At 28.1% G+C, this 12,435-nt stretch overlaps 1 long non-coding RNA gene across 1 annotated transcript; it reads left to right on the top strand.

The window, feature by feature from the left end:
- Positions 1–206: 206 nt before the first annotated feature.
- Positions 207–4,595, top strand: LOC127281523 (uncharacterized). The gene is made up of 4 exons (XR_007843046.1): positions 207–253; positions 618–1,252; positions 2,261–2,385; positions 2,568–4,595. It is a non-coding gene; the product is annotated as an uncharacterized LOC127281523 (long non-coding RNA).
- The last annotated feature ends 7,840 nt before the right edge of the window (positions 4,596–12,435 follow it).

Genomic DNA, 12,435 nt, shown 5'->3' with positions numbered 1-12,435 from the left:
AAGTTTATTCCTAGAAAAGACGACTCTAAAATAAAGTTGATAATATTTGTTTATAAACTAATAAACTAATAAACAATTATTAATTAATATCTAAATTATCTTGATATTAATCGTAGAATAATTTTTGGACAATTATGTTAATTAATAATTTAATTATAAAATATAACCAATTATTTAATGTTAAAAAAAAGTGTTAAGTGATTAGTGATAAGTAATTAATATAAACAACAATTAAGAATGAGGATAAATAAAAGTGATAAAGACACTAAGTATTTAATATCTATAAAAAAATAAAAATTTATATACCCACTTGGAAATATTCCCCGGAAAGTATCCCCTGGAGGTTCTATCAGAATTTCACCGGAACTTCCAACGTAATTCCGTCGGAATTCCAAATAATTTCCGATGGGATTCCGACGGAATTCCGATTAAATTTTTTTTCAAAATTTTTAGAGTCCTAATTCCGTCGGAATCCCATCGGAAATTCTTTGGAACTCCGATGGAATTCCGACGGAATTACGTTGGAAGTTCCGGCGGAATTCTGATAGAACCTCCAGGGGGCACTTTTCGGGGAATCTTTCCAAGTGGGTAAATAATGTATAAATATTTATATAAAGTTCGAAGATTATTAATTATAAAAAAATTAAAATTTACTTAATTCTTGTATTGAATTGAGAAAATTTGGATCGAAAGAGTAATTTTGCAATTGCTAATTAAGCAATTCGATTATTTTCTTGGCACTTTTGTATCCTATTCCTTATAGTTAAATACAAATAAATTAATCTGCAATGCACATCATCGGCAGACAAAACAAACATTTTGTTTCTTAAGGTATTTATAGCAAAGACACTTTGTGTATAGTGAAAAGCAAAAATAATAGGATTATCTTGTGTTTAAATTTAAAAAAAGAAAGGAATATATATTTCGTAATACAGAAAGATTTATTGCAACTTGTTGTTTTTATTTTTTTTGGTTGCTGCTTCAGTTTACATAGAGAGCTTACTCGTTTAACAATATATAAAGGCTGGTGCTAAATTTAAAGTAGAAGAAAAAGTGTGAGAATCGGAGCGTCTGGCTTAACTTTTCTTTTTCTACTTTACGGTCTAGGATTCCTTTACGAAGATCAAGTCCATTGACCGTAACTGTGTCCAATGGTTATGTTCATCACGAGATGTTATACAATTGACTCACATCAAAGTTTCCTCTTTTTTCAGAGAAGCTACCAAAGTTTGTAACACAATTATCTTATGAGGTAAGTGCTCCAATTATCGAAGCTACCTCAATTAACTCCCAATTGTCGATGTTCGTAATTTTCTGTTTGGTACAAATAGTGAAGTATTGGAATTTTTGAAGTTAAAAGACATTTCTAATCGATCTTGATATTTACAACAATTTACTTAATCAAATTTCATATAAAGCACCGTCCGACACAATTTTTGACCCACAAAAAAATTTAACATTTTCGGAAACTAGGACCCAAAAAAATACCCGTATCTGGCTGTTTTGCTAGATCAAGTCGTTTGTGGTTTTTAGGGGTGAAAACAACCCCTAAATGAAAAGTGACAAGATATTAATCTTATGTCAGATTTTCAAAATTCAAAATGGCGGATCCAATATGGCGATCAAATTTTTAAAAAGTTATTAATTTTTTATTTTATATCCGCCATTTTGAATTTTGACAACTTAACATCAGATTCGTCATCAGCGACCCAAAGAATCCCTAGATATCAAGGTTTAAAAAAAATTTAATAACTATTTAAAATTTTGAGCGCCATATTGAATCCACCATTTTGAATTTTGAAAATCTGACATAAGATTAATAATCAGTGACCCCGAAAACCACCAGCAACCAAGTTTTATAAAATATTAATAATTTTTAAAAGATATCTTGTAACTTTTCATTTAGGGGTTGTTTTCACCCCTAAAAACCACAAACGACTTGATGTAGCAAAACGGCCAGATATGGGTATTTCTTTTGGGTCCTAGTTTCCAAAAATGTTGGATTTTTTTGTGGGTAAAAAAAAAAGTTGAATTTTGTCGGACGGTGAAGTATACTGGAGTGGAATTACAAATAGCGACAGCGCTATGAAGATTTCGCTACGTAGCGATTCAAAGCTACATTCACATTAAAAAATTTTCTAGCTATCGGGTGACTTAAAAAAATGGTATCATTTTGATAGATTTAGGTTGGTACAATTGTTATTCTGTGTATTTTTTTTCTCATATTTGCTTTATTTTATAATTTAACAATTTTTTTTAGAATCAAGAATGTATCAAATTCATAAGGATTTCCCACGATGAAGAAATGAAGCAATTAAAAGAAGTATCTAAAAAGCTGACAAATTTTTCAAGTGTAACACTTCAAATCTCAAAAGTTATAAAAAGGTAATTCGAGGCAACGATAATTATTAATATTATTATATTAACACTTTTATTTCTAATTTCTATCCTTACAAAAAATCAAGAAAATACTTCAACTTTATCCAATAATAATAAATTATTTACTTTTCTTTTTTATATTAATAATTAAATATTTATTGCATTTATATTTATTATCTTTTTCATAGGATGAATGTATATTTTCTTCTAAATTACCATCTTGCAGTTTAAGCTTTGAAGAAATTGTCAACGGTATTTTATTTTGGCCATGATTTGGAACAAATTTCACTAAAAATATGTAAGTTTTTAATTCTAAATAACAAAAGCGCTACATAGCGACTAGCGCTATTAGTAATCCCACTATGCTGGAAACAATTAAAGATGTAAATTTCTAATTCTCTGTTGGTAAATTTTTACCTGATTCAGACACTTCTGAATACTTCATATTTACTACAGCGTAATATTGGAAATATGAATAATAAATAGTTTCTTTTAATTATTACTAATATGATCTGGAATTATATTTTAATTACAGGTATATTTTAAAAAATACATGTTTTATGTTTTTTTTTGTAAATAAATCATCATCGGTAATTGGTTTCAAATTAAATAAAATCTGCATACGTCGAGTTAATGACTCGAGAATTGCTGCAGTCAATTTTTAATTGATGAACCATTTCTCGATGGTTTGGATAAAAATAATGATCGAAACATATAAATTGATTAGATTTAGTGATTTTATTATTAAACACCAAAAATGTTATACTGACTTATAAAATAAGCAACGTAAATAAAAAAGTTATTAATATAGTGGATAAGTTGTAAGAAAATTAGTTTTAGTAATATTTGTATATATATATTTTACTGAATATAATGTATATAATAATCTTGTTAGGAAGTAGTTAATTGTTATTTTGTTTTACTCAAGGGAAGGAGTTTTCGTACTTAAGAGACTTGTTTTCTTTATGAAATATAACCGTAGGACAACTTGGATGACATTTAAAAGCCCTTAAGGAGCAACAATGAGTATATACAATTATTAAATAGCACGCTTTTTAATTCAATGAATAATATTATTTTCTCTTGTATAACGTTAACCATCTTTTCTTACTTTTACTTATAAACAAAAACCTTAATTTTGTAATTAAATTGTAAATTTAACTTGATTAAGAGCAGGAAGTTGTATTAGAATTAAGAAGTTACACCACTGTAGAAGGCTAAAATTTAATGTTTTTTTTGCTATTTTTTTCGTCGAAGGAGAAATAGAATGATAATTAAATTGAAGGATATTGTTAAGCATATTTTTATATTTGTAAAAATATTTTTTTTATTTAAAAAAGTTACAAAATAGCGGATTTACAGCCGTTCTTCAAAAATGGTTTTTATTGGAGAAGTTCCACTGCAAGCAGCACACAGGTTGCAAAAGTTAATCTGGAATAAAATAAAATTTTTTTTTCTTAATTTACATTAGAATAGCTACAGAAATACGTGGACGATTTTAAAAATATACATTTTTGTTAAATTGTCGAACTTTTGAAATTACAAGTCAATTTTTCAAACAAAAAATCGGTACTTTTTCGTTCCTAAAAAAATAGAAATTTTATTATATCGAAAATTGGCCACGTATTTCTGTGAGGAATGTTTAAATTTATAAATCAAATCTGGAGTTGTCATTTGTGTATATATATATATATAAAATTCATATGGCACTAATTCAATGAGAAAATTAAAAAATAAATCGTCAAAATCTTTTAAAAACAGTAATTAATTATTATCCACACGATTTCATAATACAAAATGAAGAGTTAGAAAAATCATAAATGGTTAGAAGCTGACACATTTTAAAGTGGTAAAATCTAATGAAGCATAGCAAAAGAGCGCGCGTAAAACTTGGAAGAAAAACGAAATGGCAAAATCTAACCGCGAACGAACAAGCTGGTAGTTCAGCATGATAACATAATATTTGTTGTGTAAGAATCCCTGCGTACTCCGCCCAACTGTATGTATATACAGATATATTGAAATCCCTGTATGCTCACATAGATATACTCTTAAACGAGAAACTCGCCTGTGAGGAAAAATAAAATACCATGTTTTTCAATGTGGTATATATATATATATATATGTGTGGTCTCTGTTGTTGTTGGTGTGTGGGGGCTTCGTAACGAAACACTTGCGATTATCGTGATTATAATTTGTACTCGGCGTCACATCAGGTTCGTGTAACAACGATTAGTTTTAGTATCCTTTCCTATCACCAAGCCAAACAATTACAGACTCTGCACGCAAGTTTTACGCAACCGCACTTTTCTGAAAAAAAAATTACATACTTTCCCCATTCAAAAAATTCTCTTCATTAATATACTAACGGTATTTGAATACAATTTCTTTTTACTCGACAGCCTCACTTATTATTATCTTTATTATTGTTATTATTATAATTACTATTATAATTATTATTACTATTATAAGTATTATTAGTATTATTATTATTAGTATTATTATTATTAGTATTATTATTATTATTAATATTATCAGTTTTATTATTATCATCATCATCATAGTAATTATTGTAGTCAAATAAAAAAGCATATAATTAATCAATTCACTGTCGTTTATTATAATATAGTTCATGCATAACGTGAAAATTTCTTGCTTAATTATATAAAAACAGAGACAAGTTACATGTAGAAAAAAAAAATTTAATAGAGATATGGAGCGCGTGAGTGAGTGGAAATATATTTATAAATTCAGTTCTTTTACTTAAAATTATGTCTTATATGCTAAAGCAAAAAGGTCAATTAAAGAAAATGGAAGATATGCAGATTTAATGTTCGCACAAAAATGACAGTAATTCGTTAAAATATAATTTCATATAGTGTAAAGGAAAATTATGCACTATAGACAAGTTTTTAATGAAAACTGATTCTTTTTTTTTTATCCATAGACACGTTTTGATATAAGGTAAGAAAAAAAAACCCATGTAAGTATACATGTATACAGGGAATATACAAAGAATTTTGCAATTATATACGGGACATAAGTCCAGGCCTTTGCGCCTGTATTGATTTGAAAGGTCGATAAGAAAATGGAATATAATTATACAAATTCGAATAAGAATGCCTACGGAAGAAACTGGACTGTCCATGAATGTGATTATTGCATAATGTCAATGTTTCCAAGTTCTTGGAGATAAAGAATAACATTTTGTGAATTAGGGTAATATTCATTGGATATAGTTTTTTTTTTACTATATTAAATATATGCTAATTTGAATATTATAAAGACAATTAGAATAAAAGCTGTTAAAATGGCTTAAATTACCATTTTATATATAAACTAAATAGAAAAAGAGTGTTAAAATTTTTGGTTTGTTATTATTTTTAACACAATTTTTATTGTTGGTGTTACAAATGTGATACAGGGTACAGGGAAGAAAGAAAATATTGATTTTCAATGACACGGTTACAAATTAATTACACAGAAAAAAAGGTGGGTAAAAAGTTGTAAAGATAGAGGATAAAAGTCGTTAGGATACAGGGTAAAGGATAAATTTGTCATGGATAAAAATGTTACTAAAATATTACTAGAAAAATGGATGTCATATTTGAGTAAACTGTCTAATTTTAATAAAAATATTAGTAATTTTACACTTAACTTATTAAATCCACAAATTTTATATAAATAAGTAATTGCATGTGGAAATATTTTGCATATAATTATTGTCTATTAATAAAAATATCTTTGACTAATATAGCTGACAGCTGACGACAGTACGTAAATAATCAGAACTGGGAAATTACAACTCAACGTCTGTATTGTTGCACGAAAGCAGAGTTGGGTAGTAACTGAATTTATTGTGCATATTAGGCTGTGTCAGTTCATCGAGATATTTCGAGTTCAAGATATGACGTCAGAGGCCTGGAGGGACAACAAACAGACGACACAATGTTATTCTTACGGAGAAGAAAATTTGTTTCCACTTTCATCAATTTTATTCATACTTTAAACAATATCCAGTATGCATGTTATTAAAAAAGATATAAAATATATATTTTAAGTGGGAATTACCGCAGCAGTAAAAGATTTCAAGTTAGTAAACAAACACCCCTAACCTCAAAATTTATATTTTATTACGAATTCAGAGAATCTATAAATGCAATCGAATCAAATATGTATATAACAAAATTAATTATGAACACACATTTTAATTTTATTATATGTCAACAAGCGTTTTCCGTGTTTAAAGTATGAATAAAATTTATGAATGTGGAAACAAATTTTCTTCCCCGTAAGAATAACATTGTGTCGTCTGTTTGTTGTCCCTCCAGGCCTCTGACGTCATATCTTGAACTCGAAATATCTCGATGAACTGACACAGCCTAATATGCACAAAAAATTCAGTTACTACCCAACTCTGCTTTCGTGCAACAATACAGACGTTGAGTTGCAATTTCCCAGTTCTGGTTATTTACGCACTGTCGTCAGCTGTTAGTTGTATTAGTCAAAGATATTTTTATTACTAGACAATAATTATAGGAAAAATATTTCTACATGCAATTTATCCTTTACCCTGTATCCTAACGACTTTTATCCTCTATCTTTACAACTTTTTACCCACCTTTTTTTCTGTGTTTAGAAAAATATTTAGAGTTATAAAATTGATCTTTGAGAGAAAGAGAGTATCCTGAAGCAACCAGTTTCGGAAATAAAGGAAGTCACCATTCCACTACAACAAGGAATGTAAGGTTACTACAAATTTTAATAAGGAGTTAGGAAGGATTTAGAGATAAAAAGACTTATCTTAAAAATTTAGTAATAAGATGTAGGAAATGACCACTGATGTTTCCTTAAATATGGGCAAAAACGGCTGGTACCAGATGTCGTTTATGAGCTCACAGAAAGGTTGACGGGCCTTGGTGATGACCACTGGTTCAGAATTTAGTTGACCATAACGAAAACGCAAATAATGAAATTCTTTCAGAAGAAGAAGAAAAGATGATTTCCAAATATTATGGCAAAGTCAAATCCTTGAATACTTGGATGAGTTCTTCTTGATGTAGAAACTTTTTAACACTTGACACAGAAATTCTTCTAAGACCACCGTAAGTATAAACTTGGACAGAGTAACAGTACTTGTACAAAATTTTGTATATGAAGATGACGTGCTGATACCAAAATCTGAACTGAACTCTCCTGGTATAGATGGACGTTTTATACAGAATTTTCACAAAGAGGGAAGACAAATTCTCAGCAATAGGTTGCATTATCCACCCTCTTAATTAAAGAGTAACCATATAATCGTTGTGGATTCGGTTGACTTTCCTTTCAGATTGACAAGAATTGTGGTAATAAAAAAAGAATCATAGGTAGACTGTCTCAGTAGAACAATGTACAAAAAAACCTATCTCATAGTTATATTTACTGAATATTAAAATTTCAAGAATTTAATCTTATTGCAGAGTGTAAATTAATTATCTCTTTTCGCCGATTAATAATGTTGAAATATTTTTCCTTTTAGAGTAGTTTGAGTCGCGAAGCGAGATTTAAAATCAATTTTTGAAAAAATTGATAATTCATTAGATTTTCAGTCTCTTGTTGCTGAAATTTCTTATGCAAAGAAATCCCGACGATATCTTTTCATTTTCTATATTCAGCGGAATTTATTGCTATTAATTCATTTCTTGTTTCGATATAGAAAAAGGTCGCGGTTATTATATTTGAATGAAGTTTCCTTTTATTTGCGTTTAAAATTGGTAGAAAATTTCTTCAAGTTAAAAATCTTTATGAGAAATTGATCTGAGGAATAAAGGTAAGATTTGGTTTTAACTTCATAAAACATGCTACGAAGTATCGAATTTTTTTTTTATTTCGATGAACTGCATCATTTTTATTGTCTGTTATTATTTGATTTTTATTTAAACAAATATTTGCCATGGGCTTTCTGACCAATGGTCACCAATAATGACAAAATGGATTAATTAAATCCGAACTAATTTCAAATGAGAATATCCTGACCATATAAACCATACTGCTTCGAACTAATTACGGATTTATAACCTGTGTTTGATTGAACCGAACTAATTCCGCATTTACTTGTTGCTTACACTTTTGCTACACGCCAAATTAATTTTGTGCAAATAATTATGGTTAGCAGATGATTATCTTAAAACTCGGACCCATGGTGTAATTAATCAATTCGCAAGAATTTATATATTTTTGATTAGTCCTTGTTTTATGTTGGTATAATATTCCTCTATTCAGATTTAAAATTTAATTAAAAGTGCTGTGCCTACGTAACAACTCTAATTTTAATTTTTGTTTTTGATATTGGTCATAGGAATAACTTTTCGCCAAAGTCAGTTCAAGACAAATTGTTGTCGAGTAAAGACATTTTGGAATATATGTATTCGATTTGTTTCGTTTGATATTTTTTCATTGTTAATAAATATTGTATCACTAAATAAAAATCAATTATTAATTGAAAATACCCAGTATTGAGTATTGCTAGGATTAAGGTTTACAATTTAAAAAGTTTTTACTTTCATAATCCGCTTAAAAACGTTATAAAATGTAGCACATGAAAATCCATAAATATTAAAAATTATCATTTCTTTTAAAAATCTCCTCAATAACTTTACAATGTAAAATTAATACACTAAGGTTTTCAGTTTTGCTTATTGTTAATTGACTGATACTATTGATCAAGTGTTTCATTACAATAGAATTAATGAACAAATTGTCATCATTGCACGAGTGTTTTCCAATAAATACTGAATTATTTGGGTTACAATTTTTATCAAATTCTATCTGCATTAAGAATTTTTGTTTATTTTTTATAATTGATTCATTTTCTACACTTTTTTCATTTATATTCTCATTTTTTTAATGCAGTAATTACAGTCATAGGAATATCTCAATGCGTAGATTTGATTTATCTTTGTTAGGATTTCGAGTTTTGTCCTCTGCGTGTGTTTGTGTGAAAAGCTCTTGAGGAAAGTAGTTCACTGGCATTTCAAAATTTTTCTCTTGTTCATTGTGTTTGGAATTTCTATTTTTTCTATGGTTCCTGAATATATTGCAGTAAATTCACATTATTTAAAATCGTTTTGTTTCTAAATTTCCAATTACTGTTGTTATTATTATTATTATTTCATGAAAACAATGGGATTCTGTACTTTTTGATTTTCTTTGATATTATTTGTATTTTTAGCTGACACGACAAAACTTTACTTTTTCGATATTAAAAGTTTCTTGTGTATGCTACCTGGTCCCATAAACTAAGTTATGGTTTGATGTTTAGAGCTGTAAAATAATAATAAATGATGAAAACAACTTTTCAACTATGAACGTTATATTTACTGTTATATTATAATTCTCGAGCATGTGTTACAAAGTACGAGTTTTGTTTTAATCTGAGTATAAGTAGATTTAAGAGAAAAACTGAAATGAAAAGAGAATTTATGTCACCATCTGCCGAGGTAATAAAACTAAAAAATAAAAGTACAATGTTTGAGAATTAAAAATAAATTTCTAAAAATCAGGAGACGATGTTTAAATTTTGATTTCTGTATCAACGATTTATTTTCTATAAATGAAGTTTGTTTTTTCTTGCTTTGTAATAAAGTTAAATTAATTTGATACTACACTTTGCGTTAAAGATACATTCTTTGAACTTGTCATTTAGTTAATATTAATTTTTGGTTGTTTTGTAACACATCAATAACTAATGCAATGCACTCAATTTTACATTAAAACTGAAGTTAACGCTCATATTCATGCCCCGCGCGCACACACACACGTTGATATTCATTATTCACGATGATAATTCAGTCCAACAAAAGAGTTTAAAAACTGTATTCCGCTTTTAAATGTTTGATTAAAGTCCGTTGTTTTGGATTTCCGCACGGATGGCACAAAAAGAATGTACAGGGAAATCAATGCACTCTTTCGCATGACACAATAATTGAGGTATTTTTTTATTTAACAAATCATTCACGTTTTATACAAAAGAATAACAATTATGCTGCAAATTATTCTCATTCATTTTTTTTATTTTTTTTTTATCTAGAATTTAATTATATTTATTATACAATTTTTTTTTGTTTCAAAAAAAAAAAAACATTAAATTTTTAATTGATCAAAGTAAATTTAACTAAAATCGACGGGTGAAATTTTCATAGACAACATAGAGAATATGATATTTAATCAACTACATCATCTGTCACAAAGTACCGGTTATTAATTTTGATGAAATCATAATATTTGAAGAAAAAAAAATTAATTACGATGATCTCAATTCGCAATAGGTATTATTAGCTTATACGAATAATATGCAGGCACTAATGTAAAATTTAACGATAGTTTGTAAGCAGGTAACTTCACAATCGTAAACGTGCGATCGTAGTTTTCACAATCGTAAAAGGATTTTACGATGCGCTTTCGATCGTAAAACTACTCTTCTCGTGTGCTTTTGTATATAATCGGAATTTCTTTTTAGAATGAGAAAAAAAAGGCATTATCAAACACATATGTAAAAAAAAGAGAGAGAGAAAAAGAAAAGAAAACGATAAAAGTATCTTTGAAAACTTTTAATATATATATATGTTTGAAAGAATTTCTGAAAAATAAATTTAAAGTATCGTTTTCATTGAATTAGAGGAAAATTTTTCATTTAATATTTTCTTTCCTTTTTGATATGGGTGAGTGTATTTTCATTTAAACGCGGTGCAAGCGAAAAGGTCAACAGTGAACCGCACTATACGCTTAAAGCTCTCTCTTCATTGAATGAAAGAGATAATAAAATATTTTCTTTTCTTCCAAGCACAGGATAATAATAATTAAACTACTTGGAGAAATTTTTATTCTATAAATAAAGTTGCGAGTTAAAAAACAAAATCATTTTAATATTTTATTGACTCCTTATAATTAAAGTTGTCCAATATTATTTTTTCTCAAAATCAATATAAGCTTATTTACAAGTTACACGAGACAATTTTTTGTTGTTGTTTGAGTTATTTCCCTGTTATGTTGCTGATTTGAGATAATTATTTTTTGTCGAGATTAACTTGCTATAATTTTCAATTATGAGTCCTGATATTTCTATTCAATATATGAATTGTTTTTTCTATCGGTATTTTTTTGTTTTACCCTTTTTTGTAAGCTTTTCCGTTTTCTTTAAGATTTAAAAATTTAGTGCTATGAGTCGAGTAAATTATTTGAATTTTTAGTTTTCCTTTGATTCACTTAACCCCTTGGGTGTCGATGACGTGTATACACGTCATGGAATAGGTGGGCTCAAAGTGTCAGATTTACAAAATTCAAAATGTCGGATCCAATATGGCGACCAAAAATTTTGAAAATTGACCATATTCGCTTGAAACCCGTTACTCGGGGGTTTTTGGGGTCGCTGATTCCGAATTTGATGTCAGAATTACAAAATTTCAAAATTCAAAATTGATACAATAATAATCACACCCATACTATGCTATTTTGAATTTTTAAAATCTGACTTGAATATCGTAAACAGCGACGTTCAAGACCCCTGAGTAACAGATTTTAAGTAATTTTAATTAATTTTTTAGAAAATTATCTGCCACATTGGTAACGCCATTTTGAATTTTTGAAATCTGACTATAGATTCGTAAACAGCGACGTTCAAAACCTCGGAGTAATAATTTTTAAGTATTTTAAAATTATTTTTGTCATTTTTTGAAAAATAGTCCGCCATATTGGCTCGGCCATTTTGAATTTTTGAAATCTGACTTTAGATTCGTAATCAGCGACCCCAAAAACCCCCGAGTAACAATTTTAAAGTATTTTTAAATCATTTTTGCCATTTTTTGAAAAATCGTCCGCCATATTGTCTCCGACATTTTGAATTTTTAAAATCTGACTTTGGAATCGTAATCAGCGACCTTAAATACCATAGTATACACATTTGCACAAATGTTGGTCATTCAAAAATTTACTGACATTTTGGGCCCACTTATGAGATTTTGGCCTCGACTGCAAAGGGGTTAATTATGTTGTTTTAAGCAATATTTTTTTATATAA

The sequence above is a fragment of the Leptopilina boulardi genome, unplaced genomic scaffold (genome assembly GCF_019393585.1).
Source record: "Leptopilina boulardi isolate dan_hultmark-lab unplaced genomic scaffold, ZJU_Lbou_2.1 LbouV2_273, whole genome shotgun sequence".
Taxonomy (NCBI): Eukaryota; Metazoa; Arthropoda; class Insecta; order Hymenoptera; family Figitidae; genus Leptopilina; species Leptopilina boulardi.
Note: the sequence above shows the minus strand (reverse complement) of the source record. Positions and strands in the feature narration are given on the sequence as shown.